The sequence below is a fragment of the Mirounga angustirostris genome, unplaced genomic scaffold (assembly GCF_029215605.1).
Source record: "Mirounga angustirostris isolate CCGP_5_RB_7025 unplaced genomic scaffold, mMirAng1.0.hap1 SCAF_6, whole genome shotgun sequence".
Classification (NCBI taxonomy): domain Eukaryota; kingdom Metazoa; phylum Chordata; class Mammalia; order Carnivora; family Phocidae; genus Mirounga; species Mirounga angustirostris.
This window is the reverse complement of record NW_026991714.1, coordinates 31,841,529-31,861,687: the sequence shown is the minus strand read 5'-3', so window position 1 is coordinate 31,861,687 and position 20,159 is coordinate 31,841,529. Positions and strand designations below refer to the sequence as shown.

Below are 20,159 nucleotides of genomic sequence, written 5' to 3'. Positions count from 1 at the left end.
TTTTTTTTTTCTGAACTCAGAATCTTCAGACCTTATTAGTTCTAGCCAGTGCAAACAGAATTTCCATTAATCCATTTCCATTAATCCAATTTCCATTAATCCACAGATGTAAAGAATGCATTTCCACATGAATGCCAAAAGGCACACAGATCACTGGACTGGATCAGGCTCTGCAATAAATGACTTGCTTATCGAAAAGCCAGTATGGTGCTATTAAGAGTGTAGACTTTGAAACCAGATTGCTTGTGTTCAAATTCCAGTTGTATCATTACTAGCTGATAGACCTCGGAAGAGCTACTAAACCTTCTTGTGTCTTGGGTTCCCTTCTTTAAAATGGGGATAATAGGGACGCCTGGGTGGCTCAGTCAGTTAAGTGTCTGCCTTCGGCTCAGGTCCTGATCTCAGGGTCCTGGGATGAGCCCCATCTTGGGCTTCTCTCTTCCCCTCTACCCCTCTCCCCCACGCGCATGCTCTCCCTCTCTCTCTCTCTCAAATAAATCTTTAATAAAATAAAATGGGGATAATAGCAGTATTTACCTCATAGGTATGTTGCCCAAAAATTACATAAGTTAATATATGTAAAGCACCTAGAGTAATGCTTGGCCTATAATAAGTGCGGCTGAAGCTATTGGCACTTGTCATTTAGCTATTGTCATGTAATCCTCCAAACAATTAGCACCCTTTTACACATAAGGTTAAATAACTTGTTGAACGTTAGACAGTTCATAGTAGCAGAACATGGGTTAAATCTGGGTTTTGTCCAAAGCCTGTGTTCTTTCCACCACACACCCTCTTTCGTGTGTTTATGAGACATACCAAACTCTTGTGTTAATAAGAAAGCCATGTTTATAATGGGACATGAAATTTAACCTAAAGCCTGTGTGGCTTAGGGATATTTCAGAGTAAGGAAATTGAAAATAGTAAGATATAATTGTCCAATTCCTATACTGAGAGATCTCAATCAGACACCGAGAGAAATTTGGAAGGTTAGATTGGAGTATTGGGTGATTGACGTTTTGGTGTAAATGTTCAGAATATTTAAACTAGTTCATGTTGTATTGGTTTAACTAGTTAAGCGGTGGTGTCTCATATACTGACAATAAATATCAATGGTTCCAGGATTAAATATGAAACCATTATGAATCATAATAATTACTTTCAAGTCATCACGAGAAGGAAGATGTATTGTGAAAAAAGTGGCATACTGAAATCAAATGAGAAAATATGTTACAGCCATCTATAAACTTAAATGTAGTAACAAAAAATGTAGTTTTACATATTGCTGTGGGGTTGAATTGTGCCTCACAAAAAGAAGTCCTCACCCTGGATACCTGTGAATAATGTGATCTTATTTGGAAATAAGATTTTTACCTATGTAATCAATTTAAAACGATGTCGAACTGAATTAGGGTGAATCCTAATCCAATATGACTAATGTCCTTATAAGAAGAGAAGAGACATGGAGAAGGACACAGAGGAAAACGCCCTGGGACGACAGGCAGAAATTGGAGTGATGCAACTACAAGCCGGGGAGTGCCAAGGTTTTTGCAGAAACTAGGAGGGAAGCGTGGAGCAGATTCTCCCTCAGAAACTTCAGAAGGAACCCACCCTGCTGACACTGGATTGGGGACTTCTAGCCGCCAGAACTGTGACGTGATACTTTTCTGTTGTTTGAAGCCAGCCAGTTTGTGGCACTTTGCTAGAGCCTCCGTGGGGAACAGATACACACACATAGGTTAATTCAATGACCACATCAATAAATGATCGATGATTTAATAGAAACATTTCTGTGCCGACAATATTCTTCTTTAGCACATTGTTTTTAGCTGTTTTCATTTGAACTAAGTCAAAATAGTTTGAAATACGCAGATGCACACACAAACATAAGATTGTACTCAAAGAGCAAAGAAATGACGGAAAGTATGATTTGGCATTTAATGTGTTAAACACGCACCACTTGTCAAATAAGTAAGACATGCTGAGAAGAATCACAGGCACGACATTCTTTTAGAGTCCAAAAAACCTGCTGTCAGAAAATATTCAATTTCTTGGGGATGTCTTTCTGTTTCCAGTTTCGTTGAGATATCATTGACACACATCACTGTATAAGTTTAAAGTGTACAACATAATGGTTTGACTTATATGTATTGTGAAATGATGACCCCCTAGGTTTAGTTAGGATCCATCACCTCATATAGATACAGTAAAAAGAGAAAGCAAAAAAAAGAAAAAAAAAATTTCCCTAGTAGTAAGAACTCTTAGGATTTACTCTCTTAACCTTCCTGTATATCATACAGCAGTGTTAGCTATAGTCATCCTGCTGTATGTTACATCCTAGTACTTATTTATCTGGTAGCTGGAATTTTATAGGAATTTATTGATCACATTCCTTCAATTCCCCTCCTCCCCCCACCACCTCTGGTAACCACAAATCTGATCTCTTTTTTTATGAGTTTGAATTTTTTGTTTTGTTTTTAGATTTCACATGTAAGTAAGATCATACAGTATTTGTATTTCTCTCTCTGACTTATTTTGCTTAGCGTAATGCCCGCAAGGGCAGGATTTCCTCAATTTTTGTGACTGAATAGTATTCCATTGTATATATATACCACCAGTTCTTTAAAGGATGCCTTTTTTTTTTTTTCAAAGTAGTCTCCATGCCCAGCATGGGGCTTGAACTCATGACCCTGGGATCAAGAGTCGGTTGTTCTACCAACTGAGCCAGCCAGGCACCCCTAAAGGATCCCTTTTGAAACAGAAGTTGTACATACCCTTATTAAAAAATATATATACTTACGAAAACATAAATAAACATTGGAAGAATAACATGGACCTAAAGAGGGAATATTTTATCAAATCATTTATTGAGCATTATCTTAAGTCATTTAATCAATCAATCATTTGATAGATTGTTGCCATTTTATTTGCTGCCTTGGGGCAAAAAGAAAAAAAAAAATACTATGTGTCCGTAAGAGGCATCATTCACATTAGATCTGTACTTTGTTTCCTGTACCCATCGAACCTAAGCTATACCCAGAGTCTCTTTAAATACAAATACATAAATCATTTGTTGTTTTTTAATACATCACTTACAGATGCATATGGCTACTTGCAGTGAACATAAATGTGGAAAACAAATACAGTATACATAAAAAATCTACTTCTGAGATTTGCTTTCTGTCTTTTATATGTACACTGTTTTGCATCAAAATAATTCTTTTTTAAAAACTTATTTTTATTGAGATATAATTGACATATAATATTGTATCAGTTTTAGGTGTACAACATAAGGATTGCAAAATGATCACAATAAGCTTGGCTAGCATCCATCACCACACATAATCACAATTTTTTTGTCTTATGATGAACACTTTTGAGATCTACTCTTTTAGCAACTTTCAAATATATAATACAGTATTGTTAGCTATAACCACCATGCTGTACATTACACCTCCCCATGTTATATATACATTACATACATTATCTTATAACTGGGAATTTGTACCTTTTGACTACCTTCACCCATTTTTCCCACCCACCCCCAACCCCTACCTCTGGCAAACATCAATCTGTTATTTGTACCTATGAGTTTTTTTGTTTTGTTTTCTTTTTAGATCCACATGTAAGTGAGATCATGCAGTGTCTTTCTCTGACTTACTTCATTTAGCATAACACCTCAAGGTCTGTCTATGTCTGAATAATATCCCATTATATACCACTATACTATTCCACATATATACCAATATTCCATTGTATACCATATACCATTCCATATATAGAGACCACATTTTCCTTATCCATTGAGCTGTTGATGATACTTAGGTTGTTTCCATGTCTTGGCTATTGTAAACAATGCTATAATGAATATGGAGGTACAGATAACTTTTTGAGACAGTGATTTCATTTTCTTCAGATAAATACCCAGAAGTAGAATTGCTGGGTCATATGGTAGTCCTATTTTTAATTTTTCTGAAGGATCTCCATACTGTTTTTTATAGTGACTGCACCAATTTACATTCCCACCAACAGTGCACAAGGGTTCCTTTTTTCCACATCCTCACCAATACTTGTTAATCTTTTTGATAAGGGCCATTTTAACAGGTGTGAGGTGATATCTTATTGTGATTTCATCAAATCAATTCTTTAGATGCCTATCAATGTGCCAGTGATAGATTATGTCGAAAATTTTCAATAATGAAATAGAAAACTCGGGCGCCTGGGTGGCTCAGTTGGTTAAGCGACTGCCTTCGGCTCAGGTCATGATCCTGGAGTCCCGGGATCGAGTCCCGCATCGGGCTCCCGGCTCAGCGGGGAGCCTGCTTCTCCCTCTGACCTTCCTCCCTCTCATGCTCTCTGTCTCTCATTCTCTCTCTCTCAAATAAATAAATTAAAAAAAAAACAAAAAAACAAAAAACAAACAAACAAACAAAAAGAAATAGAAAACTCATAATAACAAGAGGGAAAAAATTTTTAAACAAGTGCTTCAAGTACTCAAATCCAATTATAAGTATGGAGATGTTGGGTCTGTGGACATTAAAGGAGAGCAGAATGTAAATCTAAAATCGACACAATATTCATTTTAGTAAATACTACAATCTCAAGCAAGAACAGGTGCATGTGAATGTCCTGCACAATTTAAACATCATCAGTATATCAGGAATATTCTGTTAAGAAATAATATGAAGAAAACATTATGTAAATGATTCTTCTGAAATGACAATAAAAAAGCTGAAAATACATACTTATTTTCTTTTTTCCATTAAAAGAAATGAAGCAATGTTAAGCAGATTATAAGTATATGATTAATTCTGAAAAAATTCTCATAGCATTTGCATAGTTAAATTTACTCTCTTACAATTGATAGCATTTGCATCAGATTTACTTAGTGAATGTTTAAATAGATGTATAAAAAGAAGTACCTTTCTTAGCAATACTGATTTTACAAACAACTGATATTTCTATGTCTCTTCAGTCCTCCAGGAAGCAGATGCTGACATGGAGATAGGAGAGTGAGCAGTTTATTGGGGGATAATACCAGCAAAAAACAAAAGGAGAATGATGCAGAATTGGGCAGGGACATCTTTCAGAACATGATGCTGATCTGATACCTGTGAAGTTTCGGGGGAAAGGAATGAAAATTTGGCAGGAGAACATCAAAGCAGCAGGCAGATCTGACAAAGTCTTGGCCAACCCAATGGGGAATTGGAGAAAATTCTTCCCTGTTAGAGGAGCCCCATGTTGGGCAGACATGGCAAGGCCTTAGTACCCACTTAGTGCTCAGCTGCTAGTCCTCAGGCTCCCCAGGAAGAGCGTGGCGTCAGCCCAACCACTGAGGTATATCCTGAAGGCTCAGCTACTGGAGGCTGACAGTTAACAGCACTCCCTTTATCTGAATTGCCTGTTTTCTCAAAGGCAGATATGAGCAGAGCATGACCACTACTCATACAAAAACTTACAGTTCTCCTGCCCACACAACTGGAGTGTTGATCTCACACCTCTCTCCTTCTTGCATCTCCTTTCCGGACCCACCTCATTATTTCACTCCTCTCATTTTTCTTCGAATGTCGCCATCAGTGTTGCCTGCTAGAGAGATCCCACTATCCAAGCCTCTTCCATCCCCATTCTCTCTCATTCATAACCATGTTGAAAAGAATTGAAACCCAGATAGGCTCTCAAGATTTAGAAGCAGTACCGCAGTGAACTACTTAGGGGTTAAAAGGATTTTGCCAGATCGTCTAACATTGCTCTTTTGGTAAAGACGTAGTCCAAGCTACTAACATGTGACAACAATTTTTTACCAGCGCGCTTGCAAAGTAGGGAGAAAAAGCACTTCCTATTTCCTACATTATCTCATTTCTTCTTCACATAAACTTATTTGCATCATCACCAAGGTAACTACGTTTTCAAATAAATTGAGCTTTCAATTTTTTAAAGAAGAACTCTGACTTTGAATTAATAACTGTAGTGTTTGACTTCTTATGCTAAGTGAAATAGGCTGAGAAAGACAAATACCATGATTTCACTCATATGTGGAACCTAAAAAACAAAACAAATGAACAAACAAACAAAAAGCAGAATCGGATTTATAAAGACAAAGAACAAACTGATGGATGCCAGAGGGGAGGGGTGTGAGGGATGGACAGAACGCGTAAAGGTGAGCGGGAGATACAGGCAACCAGTTATGGAATGAATAAGTCATTGGGATAAAAGGTACAGCATAGGCAATATAGTCAATGATATTGTAAAGTGTTGTATGGTGACATGATAACTACACTTGGGGTGAGCATAACATAACACATAGACATGGTGAATCACCGTGTTGTATACTTGAAACTATTACATTGCATGTCAATGATACTCAAAAAAATTTTTTTAGAAGGAGAGCTCTAACTTTGAACTAATTACTATAGCGTTTTACTTCATAAGGCAAGTGAGTTAGTCCTACTCTGCTCCCTCCATCCCTCAGACCATATCAGAGAAGAAATCCTCACTTCAACACTTTCATAGTAGTAAATCGGTGGTAGAGTAGATTATCTCATAATGCCCAAGTCATCATTTCCATACCCTGCTGCCGATTAACAGTGTGGCTTTCAAAATCAACTTGTATTCTTAAAATCTTCTATATATTTACCCACTTTCTCCAAGCTTCAAAAACTACCGTACAAGTAGGGGAGGAGTAGAACGTCCTCTTTTTTTTTTTTTTCCTAGTTATTCTGAAAATAGCCATTTATTTATTTTGAACTCATTACTTCCCAGCTAGGTGCAAAGTCAGGGGTTGCAGACTCAGAGGCTCATGCAGCCTGTGGGTATCTCAAGTTAAAGAGGCAGGCAGTGGGGACATGGGGACCATGGTGGACTGGACCACACAGGCTCCGGTCTAAAGGCTGCAGCTCAATTGAAGTTCATTGATATGTGGTAAGAATGTAGGCCCAGAACGGCCAAACTTCCAGTTTCCCAAGAGAAAACCAAAATACAGAATTTTTTAATGTGGCAATAGGAAGGCAATTTGGTACCCTATCAGATTATAAAATGTTTATACTCTTAGCGTATTGTTAAAAAACGAAATTCAACCGAGTAAATGTAAAGGTGTAATCGGCTTTATTACATGATTCACGAATCAGGCAGCACCCCATCTAGCAAGCAGAGGGGTGCTCTGAGAAATTGTACAAAATGGTAGGTTTTTTGTAGGAAGGAAGGTGGGGCAAGAAAATTATAAACAGAAGAAAAGAAAGGATTGTTCCAGGCAAGATCATCTTACAGTTAAGGGGGAAGGGCAGAAGGTGGGGGGGGGTCTTATTAGGCAGATTACCTCATCTTCCCTTGGGGGTTGGAGAGGGCCCAAGTGACAGATTACCTCAGTGGCGCTTATCAAAAAATTCCTGCTTGACAGGTTGAGACATTTTTCTGTGGGAGGTTGAGACTGCAGTTAGGTTAGGCATTAAGCCCTGGTTTGGTAACTTGGACTGGCCCAAGTAATGCCATTTTGGACCTGTGGTTTTCTTTTTAACAGTATCCTACAGAAAAATCCTATCAAGTACACAAAGATACATGTAAAATTGCCGTTATTTGTAGTAGTGAAAGTGAGGGTTCGGGGTAGAGGTAAAGGGTCATCAATTAAGAATTGAGTAAACCAACTGAGTACATCCACAAAATGGGAAAAATATATATAAACATGCCTAGCAAAGCATTTTTAATTTCTTTTCTCCTTTTCCTTTCTTCTCTTCTTCTTTCCTCCTTTCTGTCAGTCTATCTATCCCTTTTCTAGAGTAAAAGAAGCAGCTAAATTTCACTCCTTAAAGCATCTGTAATACAGACCAAACAAACAAGCAAAAAAAAGTTGCTTGAAGTCAACTTCACTCTTCATTGCCCTTTGAGTGATACCATTTAGTTAGGCAAATGGACGGCAAGAAGGCCCGTGCCTCTGGGAAAATATAACAGCATCTTTGTGTGGTTTGGCAAAGCTGTCCCTCCCTTTGATATATTAAAAAAAACAATTTGCTTTGTTTAGTAACACCTCCAAGAAGGAATGACCTGGACAAGAAGGGCCTTCTGAGCATCTGAGAGAGTGGCCAAAGTTTCGGTTGGATTCTCTATGCTATGGACTCGACCCTCAAAAATAACTGCTTTCTCAGAAAGAAAAATGCCAGTAGACTAGAACATGTGGAGATATTTTGAAGAAGCTTTTGGGCATTTGAGCTGAGCTCCACAATAATTATCCTGGGGAAAATATTTTAGCTTTATGTCTTGGGTGAAGCTTGACTAAAATAAGGGAAAGCAACCATGATAAATTTAATTTAGTAAATAGTCGTCGAGACAGTTATTGAATCTGCTACACGTAGAACAGTATACTGGGCATGGTGGGACCTATTGCGGTAAAAAAGATATCCAAAAATTGTCCCCAGCCTCAGGGAACTTTCTGTCTAAAAATGTGCTGTCCAAGAGGTAGCCTTCTAGGTACATGTAGCTGTTTAAATTTAAATTAATTAAAATTAAATATAATTTAGGATTCAGTAGCTCAGGCACAACAACAACATTTCAAGTGCCCTGTAGCCACATTTCCATCATTTGGTCTAGAGAAGGGGTTTGCAGCTTTCCAGCTCTGTGAGTCTTTTTTTTTCCCCAAAGATTTTATTTATTTATTTGACAGAGAGAGAGACAGTGAGAGAGGAACACAAGCAGGCGGAGTGGGAGAGGGAGAAGCAGGCTTCCCACTGAGCAGGGAGCCCGATGCGGGGCCCGATGCAGGGCTCGATCCCAGGACCCTGGGATCATGACCTGAGCTGAAGGCAGACGCTTAACGACTGAGCCACCCAGGTGCCCCTCCAGCTGTGTGAGTCTTAAAGTCTCTGTTGCACCTACTCAGATCTGTTGTTGTGGGGTAAAAGCAGCCATACCCAACAAGTGAACAAACGTGCTCCAATAAACCTTGATTTACAAAAATAGCCAGCAGACCAGATATATCTTGTGGACCACAGTTTTTTGAGCTCTTGTCTAGAGAAAGAAACAACTAACTCCTAGTGTAAGGTTTTCACATGGAATAGAGAATAAAGTAATTGCCTTTCTGTGGAAATTCAGACAATCTTTATGGATAAATGACTTATATAATAAATGGTTTTTGTTTTAAGCCACTGACTTTTAGGAAATTTGTCATAAAGCAGTAGGTAATGGATACACTTCATCCTGTTACATCTCTAAAACCTTGCTTAAACAACATTCTAAATACCAACATGTAGTGTACTTAGCATATTTTTTTATCTTTTAATGCTCAAATCCACATCCTCGGTGGAGCCTTTATCAATTTCTTCATGCAAATCTTTCAGTCTCGGGCACCTGGGTGGCTCAGTCGTTAAGCATCTGCCTTCGGTTCAGGTCATGATCCCAGGGTCCTGGGATCGAGTCCCACATCGGGCTCCCTGCTCGGCAAGAAGCCTGTTTCTCCCTCTCCCACTCCCCCTGCTTGTGTTCCTGCTCTCGCTATCTCTCTCTCTGTCAAATAAATAAATAAAATCTTTAAAAAAACAAAAAAACAAAAAAACCCCAAATCTTTCAGTCTCTCCTCTAATGGCCATAAACATTTTTTTTAAAGATTTTATTTATTTATTTGAGAGAGAGAGCATGAGAGAGGGGAGGGTCAGAGGGAGGAGCAGACTCCCTGCTAGGCAGGGAGCCCAATGTGGGAATCTATCCTGGGACTCAATCCTGGGACTCCAGGATCATGACCTGAGCCGAAGGCAGTCGCTTAACCAACTGAGCCACCCAGGCTCCCCAATGGCCATGAACATTTTAACATCTCTATTGCCACATGCTGATTTCTGTTTGTTATATGCTTCTCTCTCTAAGTAAATAAGTAAGCTGTTCAGGAACAGAGTTTATGATTTTTTCATCTTTGAATCCCCAGCATCTAACACAGTTCAGCACCTTGTAGGTGTTCAATAAATATTTGTTAAATCAGTATAGCCATGATTGACATTATTGACAACACCTTCAGAGCCTATATATTTGGCATTTTTATAAAAGTTATGTGTTCTAGGTATTTTATAATGTTTATTTAGCCATTGCTTAATCCTTGCATAGCTCAATATTGTGTCTGTGCAAAGATTCACTGAAGCTACGAGTTTCTACACATAGTGTTTCATTCATCTAAATTTTCAACCCAGAACCATATTTGTTCACAGATGTCAGGATCTCCAGACAGATCAGAGTTACTTGTTTGTGCATATATACTTTTTCTAAAAAAAAATTATGGATATTCATTTTGCAAAATGGCATGATTTTCATTTTTGAATTATGTGAAAGGCAGTTGTGTTTTCACCTAAAGCTGCTGTGAATATATTTTTAAGTGAGTATAATTTGCATATTAAATTTGCATTTTTATGATGGGACGTTGTAATTGAAAACAAGGGAAATGGAAACAGAGAAAATGAAAGATTATTATTATTATTTAATAATCCATCTGTATCTAGTTAGAAGTCCTTTTAACAAGGAAGAAATATTCATAATATCAGATCACAAAATATTACCAGATTGAAGTGTATTTTCATAAAAAACTACACAGGTAAATGACTGCGTTCATCTTTCACAGGGAAGAAACCTATTTTGCTGTATGGAATTGAATTATTTTAAAGATCTAGAGAAATAACCAGATTTTTTAATGACCTCTGTCCTAAAACTACAGTGTTTCTTTTTTTTTTTTTTTTAAGATTTTATTTATTTATATGACAGAGACAGAGATAGCGAGAGAGGGAACACAAGCAGCGGGAGTGGGAGAGGGAGAGCAGGCTTCCCGCCGAGGAGGGAACCCGATGTGGGACTTGATCCCAGGACCCTGGGATCATGACCTGAGCCGAAGGCAGACGCTTAATGACTGAGCCACCCAGGCGCCCACTACAGTGTTTCTTAATATTGATAAAGTTCGTTATCTGTCTGATATAACTTTAATGTTTTAGTTACATGTTTAAAAAATAAATCAGAAAATAACAAAAGCAAAAAAAGATAATTTATATTGTAAGAGTTACATTTTTTACACCCATTTAGTTATCATTTCAAAACAGATATTAAAAACAGCCATTCATAATGGCCTTCTAGAGCCACACAGAAATATGAACCAGATGACATATAAGTGCCCTAGATTGTATTTATTTTCTATATGTTAAATTCAATTATTATTAGTTTGTATCAAATGTCATTTACTCTCCAAACTTTCAAATGAATGAACACATGCATCAGAGAAGAAAACTGGTCAAGAAATAAAAATGTAAGTATCCAATTGTCTAAAATTCCTATCACATGTAATGTTTTATATGATATATAAATCATTCTTTTCTTTCATATGTGGGCTCCAATTATAGCAGCTGCTACAGATGTGTCTTTTTCCTGGAACAAATTGATACCACTGGCACGTGGCATGCCAAAGTTATGGAGGTGGTAAACATTTTTGCTCTGTGCTGACAATCAGAAGAAAGCACAGAAGTAGTTTACCTTCACCTGGCAGGACAGCAGGACACCCTCACTGTCTTCCCCCCACAGTGGTGACAACTCAGTGGTTCGGTGCCACTACTGAGTCCACGGAGAGATGGATTGTCTCATCATCCCATAGGAGTTCATACGATCCCCTCTATTTTTTTTTTTTGAAAGATTTTATTTATTTATTTGAAGAGAGAGACACAGCGAGAGAGGGAACACAAGCAGGGGGAGTGGGAGAGGGAGAAGCAGCCTTCCCGCCGAGCAGGGAGCCCGATGCGGGGCTCGATCCCAGGACCTGGAATCATGACCTGAGCTGAAGGCAGATGCTTAACGACTGAGCCACCCAGGCGCCCCTACGGTCCCCTCTATTGATGACAACATGCCAATGGGGGTCTAGAAAGCACGTAGTGGCAGCTGGGCAAGATGCCTTGATAAAATACTTGTGTGCCAAGGGGTAGGATATGAGTTCCAGTAAAATGCAGAGATTTGCTGCTTCAGTAAAATTTCTGGGGATCCAGTGAAATTGAGCATGTCTCTGTACCCTCTCCAAAGGGAAAGAGAAGTTCCTATACTTTTTCACTGTCTACCATGGAGAAAGAGACACAGTGTTTAGTAAACATCTTTCGATTTTGGAAGCAACATATATCACATTTAAGCATACTGTTCCCATCCATTTAACAGACTTACCAAAAGGCTTAATACTTTTAGTAGGTCACAGAGCAAATTAACAAAAATGTAATGCAAGTGTCCTTACTATCCAGAAGCTTTGATTGTACTTAAGGGCCTCTGATCAGTTGTGATACTTCTGTCAAACACTGGGGAAAAAATTCTCAGGTTGGCTTCTAAGGTCTTAGAGCAAACCACATATTTTTAGCAATAACAATCTTCTTTGAGAAATAGCTCTTGATTTGATCTAACCCTGACAGAGAGTGAAAGTCTGACTTTGGAACATCAGGTGATACGATGCCACTGTTGTTACCATAAAGTGGGAGATACCAGACTTCTTAGTCGTAGAGTTAGCGTACCCGATGACATTCCATTATTCAGGTGGAAATAAAATATACGAGTACAGACATAGTAGACCTTGAAAGCACATGACAAAAATCTTAGCTTTATTTATCCCTTAATTTTGACTAATTCATATATTTTATTCTTTTTTGGCCTTGTTCACATGAAGTCAAGGTCAAAGGATTTGACTTTTCTTTTAGAGCACTGGCCATTATTGCTCACCATAGGAAGAAATACTGTTGCTGCGCTTCATGTATCTATTACATATTGTATATATTATGTTTATAATACATATCTTTATTATATATATTAAATACTTATATAGTTTAGGTATATTGTTTTTGTGTTATGTCTGCACAGCATAACCAGGAAATTCCATTTCGCTTGAAGTGGCAGAACTCCACTAATGGGGGGAGGAGACAGGAGGATTCTATTCTTCTGCTTAAAAAGAACTTTTGCAATATATACTTCATGCTTGAGATGAAAAGGGGGTAAAAATGAACTGCTTCTTAATACACTTACAGTTTGGTAAAACACTTGACTTATAATATGTTCATGTTTCCACAAAAATACCTTTGTTCTTTTGAGAGGTAATGGAGGATGAAAAGGGACAAGAAAGAAAATGGCGGGGGGGAGAAAGAAGGAAAAAATGAATAAAAAATAATGTAGGAAGGGAGAGTAGGAGTATCTTTCTCAAGAAATTTGCATTGTAGGTACATTTTTATAATTAAGTCCTTCTTTAATTAAAATTTTTTTAAAGTTTTTTTTTTATTCCGGAAGAAATATGTATTATGTAACAATGCATTAACATAAATAGTAAACAACGGATTCCTTCGTCGACCCAGGCCCGAGGTGACCAAAGTCATCTATCTGGCATGTGATCGTCCCCACCTCTCCCCTTATATATATAAAAACATTCAAAAGGTATTTGGAAGTTTTTCGTTTGTTTGCTTTTCCAAATATTAGATGATACTGTACATATTGTGCTGGAACTTACATTCCTCACTTAATGATACCTCATGGACATCTCAAGTCGATAGAAATCGAAATCGTTCTTTTAAACAGTCACATAATATTCCATAGTAAAACTTGTACTATATTTAACTACTGCCCTATTGATAGACAATGCGATTGTATCCATTTTTTGGCCACCACAGTCAGTGCTACACCAAATATTGTTTAATGTGGCCTTGAAAAAAGGTGATTATGTTTCTAGAAAAGCTATTCAAAAGTGGAGTTGGTAGGTCAAAGAGAATATGTATTTTAAATTATAATAGACATTGCCAGATTTGTGTTGTGATTTATACTCCCAATGACAAGGTAATACTGTGTCCATTTTCCCATTTATGTCTTACCAACAATGAATGTTAGGACCCTTTTTAATTTTTGCCATCAAATAAGGAAGATTCTAAATTATGAAAAGACCCATTTCTTAGCATTTTCCCTGAAATGAATTCAGTTTATTTGCTTAAAGTCTCTGGCATCTATAGTTGGTTTTTGCTCCATAAAGTTAGTATGGAGACTGGACTGAAGCGGTGATGTTCTTTGCCCTACTCTGTGGTCATAGATTGCCCTTAGGAGATTGTACCGTTCGAATTGTACTACCAGGAAAAAAGCATGACATACAGGTTCATTCCATCTTTGTCATATATGAAAGATACCTTGATATTCACTGGAAACAAAATGATAGAAACAGAAAATCTCAGGGGTTGAAGGGGCTATCCAATGCTTAAATCTTAATCTATAAAACCCCCACCAATTTATTATTCCATTTCCGCTTAAATTCCTCTGATAGCGAGCCTACAAAAGCAGACAGCCTATTCCATAATAAGAAAGCTAACTTTTACTGAACGTTTATTCCGTACCAGACACAATTGAAAGTGCTCGGCGGGAAGCATCTCATTTAATCCTTACAAAAACCCTATGGGGAGGCGTTACTATTACACCTATTTCACAGAATAAACCAAGGCACAGATCACAGGGCTAGGAAATGGTTGTAGTTGATCTGAAGTCAATGGGAAGCCATACTCAACCTCTACACCCTACTGCCTCCCAGAGGCAGATTTATAAAACTGTGAATGCCACCCCTTCTCCTTTACAGACCTAAACATTGCTTCCTGTACCTTTGTTTCACTGCTCCCACTTCTACTCCTCTTATTTCCATGAATCCTCCTAAAATCTTTTGCATATGAAAATACTAATGAAAGTAACTATGGGGTTCTTTTTCTATTGGTCTTTAGTTCTAGAAACCAGAGTGTATTTAATAGAAGCTTTAGATAGATCAGCTCACAGCACTCACCCAGGCGCAACAGTGAGAAAATGGTAGTGTCCATATCTCTTACTTGTGACAGACCCCAGATCAAGCCAACTGTGAGTCTTTATAGGAAATAGGGCTAAAAATTTCCTTTATAGGAAATAGGGCTAAAAATTTCCAGAGGAAGGAATAAGTACCCAGCGTTAAAACACAAAACAAAAACTCTAACATAACACCATTATATTTTTGAAGTCTCATCCATCTGTGAAATGCATGCTCCTAAAAAGACTCCCACAGAATACCTCACATATCTAAGGATTAAGTCTTTTAAGAATACGATGACAAAAGAGAGTATGGCACAAGAAACAGGTTTAATAATGTTCCAGTTACAGGTATTCAAAAATAGTGGAAGATACAATAATAAAATTAGCATCAAAACCACTTTCAGAAAGGGCAATAAAATTAGTTGTTTTCTTGAAATCCAGGCCATATTAACGTTATAGCTCTTTTATTTTGCTAAGTTATTTGCACATGTGTGAGGTCTAGAGCTGATGGAGCTTCAGTCCTGATGACGCCCCCACATTTTCCTCATTACTTATCTCTCAGTGCATTCATCATTTCTTTAAACTCAAGAAGCCAACCTATGTATTGTTGTCTTGCATTGAAATAATTTAGAACCCAACACTAAACACTCCACCCAAAGAGTAAAAATAAAAATTAGTAAAGAAAATGTAACTTCACTGGGTGATTATGGGTTTTTTTGTTTATTCCATTTCTTATTTGCAAATTGTAAGCAATTTTGTATAATACTTGCATAAAATTTGGTTCTACATTTTTTAAAATTAATGAACTTTAAAAATCATTGTTAAATCTATCTGAATATCCCTGTTATTTGTTAGATTTGAACTAGATTATTAATTATTCATTGAATAAATTGAAGATAATTAAACTAGTTATTAATACTTTGGAGACTTAATATTCTGTTTTCTAAATTTAAGTGAGGTGGATGGGCTATTTAAAAATGGGGACTTTGGGCACCTGGGTGGCTCAGTCGGTTGAGCGACTGCCTTCGGCTCAGGTCATGATCCTGGAATTCCGAGATCGAGTCCCGTGTCGGGCTCCCTGCTCAGTGGGGTGTCTGCTTCTCCCTCTGACCCTCCCCCCTCTCTGTCTCTCTCTCTGTCTCTCTCTGACTCTCTGTCTCAAATAAATAAAATCTTTAAAAATAGATAAAGTGAAATTTAAAAATAAATAAATAAATAAATAAAAATGGGGACTTTAAGAACACACTGGTGGTTACCACGTTTGGGGATGGGTGAAATAGGTGAAGGGGATTAAGAGTATACTTATTGTGACAAGCACTGAATAATGTATAGAATTGTTGAATAACTACATTGTACACCTGAAACTAATATAACACTGTATGGTAATCATACTGGAATTAAAATAATAATAATAATAAATAAAAAATAAAGTGTGTACTTTAATGAAAATTAGTTAACATGATCTTCTGAACCACTGTATTATAGATAAATATATAACCATTAATGTACCTATTTATTTGAAATTTTCTATCAAATATTCCTATAGAACATATACAGGGGATTGGCTAGCTTTGGACATTTCTTTAATTGATCTATAATTGGCATCTAACATTGTATTAGCTCTAGATATACAACATAATGATTTGACATATGTATTTTTGTAAAATGATGACTGCAATAAGTTCAATTAACATCCAGCACCATGTATTGTTACAAATTTTTTTTTCTTGTGATGAGAACTTTTAAGACCTACTCTTCTAGCAACTTTCAAATACACCATACAGTATTACTACCTATAGTCACCAAGCTGTGCATTACATCCCAGGACATATTTATCTTACGACTGGAAGTTCGTAACTTTTGACCACCTTCACACATTTTGCCAACCCCCCAAATCCCACCTGAGGCCACCATCAATCTGTTCTCTGTTTCTATGAATTTGGTGTTTGTTTTAGATTCCACATATGAGTGAAATCATATAGTATTTGTCTTTCTCTGACTTATTTCACTAGCATAATGCCCTCAAGGTCCACACATGTAACAAATGACAGGATTTCCTTTTTTATGGCTGAGTAATATTCCATTATATATATTATATATAATACACATACACACACACACACACACATATGTACCACATTTTCTTTATTCATTCATCCATCAGTGGACACTTAGGTTGTTCTTATGTCTTGACTATTGCAAATACTGTTGCAATGAACATGGGGGTGCAGACATCTTTTCGAGACAGTGATATTGTTTTCTTCAAATAAATACCCAAAAGTGGAATTACTGGATCATATTTTGCCCTAAGTTGTTTAATTTCCACAAATTTGTGAATTTTCCTCTTTTCCTTCTGTCTTAATTTCTAACTTCATCCCACTGTAGCCAGAGGAGATACTTTGTGTGATACCTGTTTTTTAATATGTTGTGAGACTTCATTTGTGGTCTAACATATGGTTTAGCCTTGGAAAATGCCCCATATGCACTTGAGAAAATGCATATTCTGTTGTTGTTGAGTAGTGTTTTGTACATGTTAGATCTAGTGGTTTGTAGTTAGTTAAGTCCTTGACTTCCTTACTTATCTTTCATCTGGTTGTTCTATCCATTATTGAGAGTAAAGTACTAGATCTCCAACTATTACTGTAGTTCTATTTCTCCCTTTAATTCTGTCAATTTTTGTTTTATATATTTTTGTGATCTGTTATTAGGTGCATAAATATTCATAATTGTTACATCTTATTGTATTAAACATTTTTTGATATATACTTAATACATTATTAATATATAATGTCCTCCTTTGTCTCTTGTAAAATTTTTTGAATTAAAGTCTATTTTGTCTGATATTAGGATAGCTATCCTTGTTCTCCTTTGGTTACTATTTTCGTGGTATATCCTTTTCCACACTTTATGGAACTTTCAACCTGTTCATGTCTTTGGCTCTAAAATGACAATATACAATTGGATCATATTTTTATTCATCCTGCCATCCTTTTGACAGGAGATTAATTCATTTACATTTAAAGTAATTACTGATAAGGAGAGACCTCTGCCATTTTGCTTTCTAGTTTCTATAGGTCTTACAGATTTTTTTCCCTCATTTCCTGTCTTTTTTTGTATTTAAATTCTTCATAGTGAATTGTTTGAATTCTTTTATCATTTTTTGTGTGTGTGTATTCTTTAGCTGTTTGTTTGTTTGTTTTTGTGGTTACCTAAGGATAAAATTTAACATCTTAAAATTATAGCATTCTCATTTGAATTTATATTAGCCAAATTTCAGTAATGTATAAAATGTATAAAAACTATCCTCCTTTAACACTTCTGTCCCCACCCCTTTCAGTTGTTGATGTCACAAAACTACATCTTTCTACATTGAATGTCCCAAAACAAAAATGAATAATTTTTCATGCATTAGTCTCTTAAATTATGTAAAAACAAACAAGCAACAAAATAAAGAGTTGCAAGCCAAAAATACAATAATAATTGCTTTTAGACTGATAGTCTTTTATTTATTTATTTATTTTTAAAGATTTTATTTATTTATTTGACAGAGAGAGACACAGCGACAGAGGGAACACAAGCAGGGGGAGTGGGAGAGGGAGAAGCAGGCTTCCCGTGGAGCAGAGAGCCTGATGTGGGGCTGGATCCCAGGACCCCGGGACCATGACCCAAGCTGAAGGCATCCACTTAATGACTGAGCCACCCAGGCGCCACAAGACCGATAGTCTTTTAAAAATGTATTAGTCTCCTAAATCATATAGAAAACAAAAAGTGGAGGTAAACACCATAGTTACAATAATACAACTTTATAATTACTCATGTATTTACCTTTAGAGAGATCTTTGTTTCTTCATACAGCTCTGAGTTGCCATCTTCAGGGCAAGGGTAGTGTAATGCATACCCTCAGCTTTTGTTTATCTGGGAATGTCTTAATTTCTCCCTCATTTCTGAGGGACAATTTTTACAGATATAGGATTTTGGGTTGACATTTTTTTCTTTTACTACTTTTTTATAAATTAGCTTACTTCCCTCTGATCTCTAAAGTTTCTGATGACAAATCTTCTGACAATTATTGAGGATCCCTTATATGACAAATTGTTTCTCTCTTGCTGCTTTCAAAATTCTTTCTCTTTCTCTTTTGATGTTTGATTATAATGTGTCTTAGGGTGAGTCTCTTTGAATTCATCCTACTTGGATTTCACTGAGCTTCTTGGACATTTATAGTCATGTCTTTCTCACATCTGGAAAGTTTTCTGCCATTATTTCTTTAGGTATTCTCTCTTTTCCTTCTGAGACTCCCACAATGCATATGTTGGTCTGTTTGATGATATTCCACAGGTTTCTTAGGCTCTGTTCATTTTTCTTCAATCATTTTTTTCTTTCTGTTTCTCAGACTCAATGATTTCCATCATCCTATGTTCAAGTTGGAGGATTCTTTTTTCTGCCTGTTCAAATCTTTGAATCCCTCTAGTGAATTTTTCATTTCAGTTATTGAATTTTCCAGCTGCAGAATTTTTTTTTGTTTCTTTGTAGGTTTTCCATGTTGTTATTGATATTTCCAGTTTGTTTGTACATCTTTTTCTTGACTTTCTCCATGTTTTCCTTTAGTTCTTTCAGCATCTTTAAGGTAGTTACTTTTAAATCATCATCCAGTGGATCTACCATCAAGTCTCTTTCAGGGACAGCTTCTGTTGGCTTATTTTTTTTTTCCTTAAATGAGTCATACTTTCTTGTTTCCTTTGTATCTCTTGTGATTTTTTTTGTGTGTGTGTCAAAAACTAGACATTTGAGTCTGATAATATGGTAACTCAAATTAGATTCTCTTCTTTGCCCCGGGTTTACTGGATTTTGTTTCTTTTATTGTTGTAAGCTGTCTCTGTGCTGAGGATCAGCCTGAGGTGGAAATTTAAGATCTCAAGTCTTTTGTGAGCATACACCTTCCCCTGGACATGCATGATGACTTTCTAAATCCCGCTGTATATGCGGTTGCTTTTGAATAATCTATTCTTCAATGTCTGGCTCCCAAAAGGAGAAAAAAGGAAAAATGAAAGGGGTAAAGGAGAAAGGCACCAGCCCTTTAAACACCCTGGAAACCACTTCAGCCAGAATGGGAGGGGCATGCAACAATAGGGGGAGGTGCAAATAACAATGGCCACTGCTTCTTTGCTGCCTCTCTGTGATCAGAAGCCGCAATCAGAGGTCATAGCACAGAGCTCCAATATGTGGAACACAGGGTCCTTTTGCCCACCCTGGCTCCTGCACACTACACCCAAAACACATGTACAGCTGCTGCCACAGTGCTGAGGTGTGGGGGATGCTACTGTGCTAAGATTCAAAATTGAGCAAAATTTACTGCAATTTACTCTTCGAGACTTCCCCTGGAAGTTTCAAGC

At 36.9% G+C, this 20,159-nt stretch overlaps 1 long non-coding RNA gene across 1 annotated transcript in view; it reads left to right on the top strand.

Moving 5' to 3' along the window:
- Positions 1 to 20,159, top strand: part of LOC129045871 (uncharacterized) — a 69,063-nt gene that overhangs the window by 48,173 nt on the left and 731 nt on the right. The window lies entirely within an intron of this gene.